Source organism: Fringilla coelebs (genome assembly GCF_963513975.1).
Source record: "Fringilla coelebs genome assembly, chromosome: 18".
NCBI classification, from domain to species: Eukaryota; Metazoa; Chordata; class Aves; order Passeriformes; family Fringillidae; genus Fringilla; species Fringilla coelebs.
Genome location: NC_140044.1, coordinates 5,204,697 through 5,210,645, shown reverse-complemented (window position 1 = coordinate 5,210,645; position 5,949 = coordinate 5,204,697).

Genomic DNA, 5,949 nt, shown 5'->3' with positions numbered 1-5,949 from the left:
GTGACTTGCTAGGAAACTGGAAGTATGGAAATGAGACACGATGAAATGCAGAACCACGCAGGGACTGGAGTGTTTACATTTCATCCTAAGCAATAAGGCAAAGGAAAATACCTGGGGGAGGGAGGCAGTCTGTGTGTGCAAATGGTTCTCTCAGAGGCAAAATCAAGCCTTGCACAATTACATTGAGGCACAATTATGTGGAACACAGAAATATTCAATTTTTTGTAAAAAAAAAAAGTCAAAAAAAACCCTGTTTGTTTCATCAATAATAAAGTGACGGGAAAGGGAGTGAAGGTAAAAGAGGTTATATTTGAGAGTGAGGGAAATGATGAGAACAGACCAGCTGTGGCATACCAGAGGGAATGGGCCTGGATTCCACATATTTCCAGCATGAGAACGTCCTCCAGGATCTGAAGAGAGGTTTGTGCAAATAGAAATGGCCACTGCTGCCTGGGGTCAGGATCAGGATCGGGATTAGGATCAGGATCAGGATCAGGATCAGGATCGGGATCAGGATCAGGATCAGGATCAGGGGGATCTCTCCCTGGCCTGGGGATAAAAAGGTTATCATGGGGTTCCCCATTAAGAGACAAGGAAGAAAGGGTGAGGCTTTGAGGCTTTGTCAGGAGATTTCCCCAGGGGGGAGCTTGGGTCTCCAGGTAGATCCTTGTCTCTGCCTTTGTGAGCACTGCTCCATAATCTGCTTTAACAAAATGCAAAAATCTTTTTTAAGAAATAAAAACCCACCTTTCAAGAGTTGTCCTCATTCTCTCCAGGAAATCTGACATTGTCTACCATGCTGGCCTGTTTGTGTTCCCATCAATCAGTCCCTTTTCCTCATTAAATCCTGCCCTGTTTCTCCAGGTCCAAGTCTTTTTGTGAACCTCAGTGCATTGCCAGAAAGCCTTGATGGATTTCAGTTCTTGGAACTGCACTGTTTCCCTTGTCCTGGCATGTAGCTTGCATGCAGATCTGCTCTTTAGAGAGGGCTGGAGCATCAGTCAAGTGGATCACAGTGAGCTGCCAGATTCCAAAGGCTCTATGAAAAATGTCTGGCTTTTGGCAGCAGATTGTCCCTTGAAAAGGGAATTCCATCAAAGCTGAACTTCTCTGACTCTAAGAGCTTCAGATAATTTGTGAAATGCAAACCTGCTTCATTTTTGCCCACAACATGGATAACTCTGATGAAAAGGAGTTATTTCTCTTTACCATTCTTTTAATGTCCCATAAATTAGGAGAGAGCAGCAAATACAATAAGAGGCCATTATCACTTATTATTCCATAACCTTTCTGTTCAGACACAGACTCTGAAAAACTAATTAAGGCACTAGTGGTGGCTAATGCATGCACTCCAAATAGTGCATGCACTCCAAATAATGCACACTCAGGCTCTCTTTCCAGCCAGGGCAGCCCAGGTTCATTAACATTACACACCAACAAATGAATTCAGTCTGGGATGAATTAAACTTTCCACAGCCCACTTAACTGGAGCTTTGGTGTGTGTTTGACAGACACTTTACACTCCCTGGAGACCCTCTGCTCTCCCCTTTGCATTCCAGCCCCTTCTAAAGGCCAGATTCTGGCTGCTCTCAGCTGGATTAGTGACCTGCTTGTTCCATGGAGGTTAAGTGAGATGAACTGCAGGGCTGAAAGTTGTTCCACCTGGGCAGAGGCAACAGGATGGGACCAAAATGGTGATGCTGATAACAAAGGGGTAATTTTTAAGTTATCCCATCACAGCCACAGCTCAGAAAACTGGTTTCAGGAAACACCCTGGGCTGGGATTCAAGAAATGGGTCAGCCTTAAGTTTAAACCTGAAGCTATAAAATAGTGGCAGGACAAGGGAGAATGACTTTAAACTGGAAAAGGTTTAGATTAAATGTAAGGATGAAATTCTTCCCTGTGAGGGTGCTGAGGCCCTGGCACAGGGAAGCTGTGGCTGCCCCATCCCTGGAAGTGCCCAAGGTTGTGTTGGACAGGGCTTGGAGCAGCCTGGGACAGTGGAAAGTGTCCCTGCCCATGGCAGGGGGTCGCACTGGATGGGCTTTATGGCTCCTTCCAACCCAAACCATCCTGTGGTTCTGTGAAAGTGACATTGCAGAACCTGTTTCCCTGCCTTGTCTGTTCACAAAGTCACTGCCAGAGCTCTTCAGGAAGAGTCACTCTACCCTCTGCCTTCAGCCTCCAGAGCGTTTCCAGCAGGTCCTGCCTCTCAGCAGAGCTGTGCAGTGACTGTCACAGTGGGACTTACACAGGGAAAGGTGCAAATTGACCAAATTGCACAAATTTGTGCTGTGAGAAGCAGGAGAATGGACAGCCAAGCCTCGGAGCCTCTGACAGATGGGGATGGCAGGTTGGACCATCCCCATCTCACAGGGATGACAAGCTGTAAAAACCCAGTCAAGCAGACAGCCAAAAACCCTGCAGATGAAGCTGCTGGAATCACCAGCAGGTGTTGGGAACCAGCTGAAGTGGCTGCCAGACACCCACATTCAGCAGGATGGGGATCCCTCTGCTCATTGCGTGGGTTTGATTGAAATGAGATTCAAACAGGACTTTTTTTTTTCCTTACAGGTGGCAGCTCTATGCAAATTTGAAAGTGAGAGTTGATAAACAGGCACTCAGGGATTGCTTTTATCATCCATTTTGATTTTTATGGTAGAGCTTTATGTTTTTCCTCAGGAAACTGGAGAAACAAATACTGTGTTAATAATTAATGGATTGGCTAATTGAATTGCTGCCCTTTTCACTTGTGTGATCAGCTGGTATTCACAGCTTTTTAGAGGTTTTTTTCCATTAGGATGAGAAGTGGTTGATGTCTGCCTTGGATCTTCTTTGGTATGAATTTCTGAGGAATATGCACCAATTTTCAGTGAACATTGCAGAAGCACAGCAGGCAGTTGCCTTGATGAGAAAATCCTTGTCTGGACCTCCTGCAGGTGCTCCCCCCAGAGGGATCTGCTTTTCTGCCTGCTCTTGAGGAACACAGAAACCCAGGGAGTCTGAGAGAGCCCTGCTTCCTCCAGCGACCCTGTGCAATACAAAACCAAGAAGAAGTGGCAGTAGCAAGAGCTTTTTTTGTGGTACAGTTTGTTAGACTGTGCTTTATAACAAGCACAGGGCACTGCTTGTGGCAAAACTCATGCTGAAAAGCAGAGAAGTTCCTTCAGCCCCTCAGAGTTGGAATTTCTGTGTACTCCAGGGAACTGGAGCCATCTGAGCTGTCTGGAAGGTCTTGTTGGGACCATTCCTGAGCTCCATGGTCCAGGAGCACCGAGGCCATCCCCAGCCTTCATGGGCAAGCAGAAAACCCTTAGAAATCATCAACAACTCCAAATATAGCATTAAAAACTCCCCTGAGTGATAGGAAAGGCATCTGGGGAGGCTGAATCAGTAGAGAAAATGCTTTCTGTTGCTCTTACCTTTGTGTTTTAAGTATACACAGCGGACAGGATTTCCTCACAGTCCCATCAGCTTCGATGCAGCGCTCTGTTTTCTGAGGAGGTTCTTTGGATTGGATTCCAACTCACACACAAACACATTTCTGCATCTTGTCAGTGCCACAGCTCCCTCCTGGCAGTGTCACAGGGTCCTGTTTCACCCTGTGAGCTCCCTGGCACCAAGGTGCTGTGCCCGTGTCCTGAGCTGGGTGTGCACGGACCGGGCAGTGAATCAGTCTGGCCTGAGACAGCTCAGATGGCAAAAATCCTTCACTTAAAAACAGCAAATGTGCTTCAGCTGAGTCTTCTGTCAATGTGAGAGGAGCAGAGGGGTGCCCAGTCAGCCAGAAGATGAATTTGTGCTTGTTCTGTCAGCTGCTGGAGATTGGAGTGTCAATATTGAGCCTAATAAACTTCTAGTTTCTAAAACATTATCTGTGCTGAGATCATTTTTAATAACAATCTGGTCTGCCTCAGACCATGCACTGATCTGCAGGGCTGTCTCTGGGCTGGTGCTGCTGCCAATACTCTGGTTTCTCAGCTCTGCTTAGGTGTGTGATTCACCCAAATTAAATTGTGGCCTTGGGCAGCTTCACTCTCAAACCTTCCATGTGCAAAGCAAAGGAGGCAATTTAAAATAAAAGCTGGGGTCTAGAGACTGAGAGATGAATATATTTTCTTAGATTTCTCCTGAGAAACTGTAACAGAGGGCAGGTACTGAATGAGCACCAGTAAATATCCTCATGAGGAGTGTGTGACACCACAATTTCAATGGGCAGCCCCTACAAAAGGCCAAGAAAATCTCTGTGACTAATCAGGTTTCTCAAAGACCAGAAGCTAAAGGTCTCAGCTCCTTCTGTGGTGCAGACAGCTGTTTCCCTTCCAGTTTGCAATGCAGCTGGAAGTGCAGGGAGAGCTGATGGATGCCTGGGTACCAAAATGCTTTAATTACACTGCCTTCCCCAGAGTTCATCTTTGTGACGTGTACAAAGCACCAGGAAGATATTGAACACAGAGGTTTCTTTTCTTTGTTTTTGCCTTGGCTGGATTAATTAAAGATGTCATTGATCCTGACAGGACTGCCTTGGGGTAGTGTGGCTGATGCTGTGCTTGCTGCAAGTAGCTGGTGATGAGGGATTTTTTTGTGCTGTGTTATTCCATTCGAGTCCACTTGAGTTCCTTTGGAACAACATTTCTCTCTAGAATTATTACATTCTCCCTCTATTTATTGGTAATGTGTGGTAACTTATTCCCTGACACAAGAAATGAAATTGGTTGCTGGTGACTGCAGGGTTTTGTTTGAATATTCTTTAAATCACAGAATCACAGACTGGTTTGGCTTGGAAGGGACTTTAAATCTGATCTCATTCCATCCTCCTGCCGTGGGCAGGGATACTTTGCTCTAGACCAGGTTGCTCCAAGCCCCATCCAACCTGGTTTTGAACACTTCCAGGGGTGGGGAATCAACAGATGCAAAGCAATCATTTCAAGAGAAAATGGGAGACACTTCCCACCCTGTGCCCAGATACCTGAGCACTGGTGAATTAGAGCAGTGCTCACCTTGCCAATATCCCAAAGAAGTTCCTAAATATTCCTCATCAAAGCCAGGATTCAGTTGTCAAATGCTGCCAGACTGGAGCTTGCAAAGATGGGGAAGGGTGGAATAAATGGACTTGTGGGCACAGGGCAGGTGCCAGGGCCAGAAGCACATGACAGATCTATTTCTCCCAGAGCCCTGCAATTTATCCTGTGCCAGTCACTTCCACTTAGAGGGTCTGGAGTGACTTGGTGACCCAGAGGTGAGTTGTGGGTGTGGAGCATCTGTCTTGGTCCCAGTGAGGCTGCAGCCTTGGCACTGCTTGGGTGCCTTACAGGCACAAATTCATTTATCACTGCAGTACCCTCTGGCTGGGCAGCAATACTAAGATTTTTTTCTTATTTTATTTATTTTGGAGGCGTCAGAAGAATAAATATGATGTTACAGGTCTTGCAGAGCAGGAACTATAGGACATTCTTCTCACTCCCAGTCCAATATCTCGACCACAAGACTCGCTTTTCAGGGGGCATCCTAAAAACCTGTTCTATTTAATCTGTTCCTCCAGGGACTTCTGAATATGTAATATATACCTGCTAAAAATAAATCTACAGAAGATAGAGTTTGACAAGTTTTTCACTACTTCTCCAAGAGTGTGATCATTTTGAAATCAGCTGTGGCCTGTTTTCTGTGTCATGAGTTATTGTCTTTGATGGAAAAATCTCGGTTGCACATTGGCTTCTACTCCACGTCCATTTATGCCTGATACCTCTCTAAATCAGTGATGGCTGAATTACAGGTGACTCATGGACAGTAATCAGTGCTAAATCAAGTTTGAGTCCTCTGATGAGAAGCCTGCAAGGCAGAAATAAGGTGCCTGGAACTTCAGACCTTTCCCAAGAAACACCTTTTTCTTCCTATGAACCCAGCAAATGCTTCTCTGTTATCAGAGACAGAAATTCTAAATTAGCCTG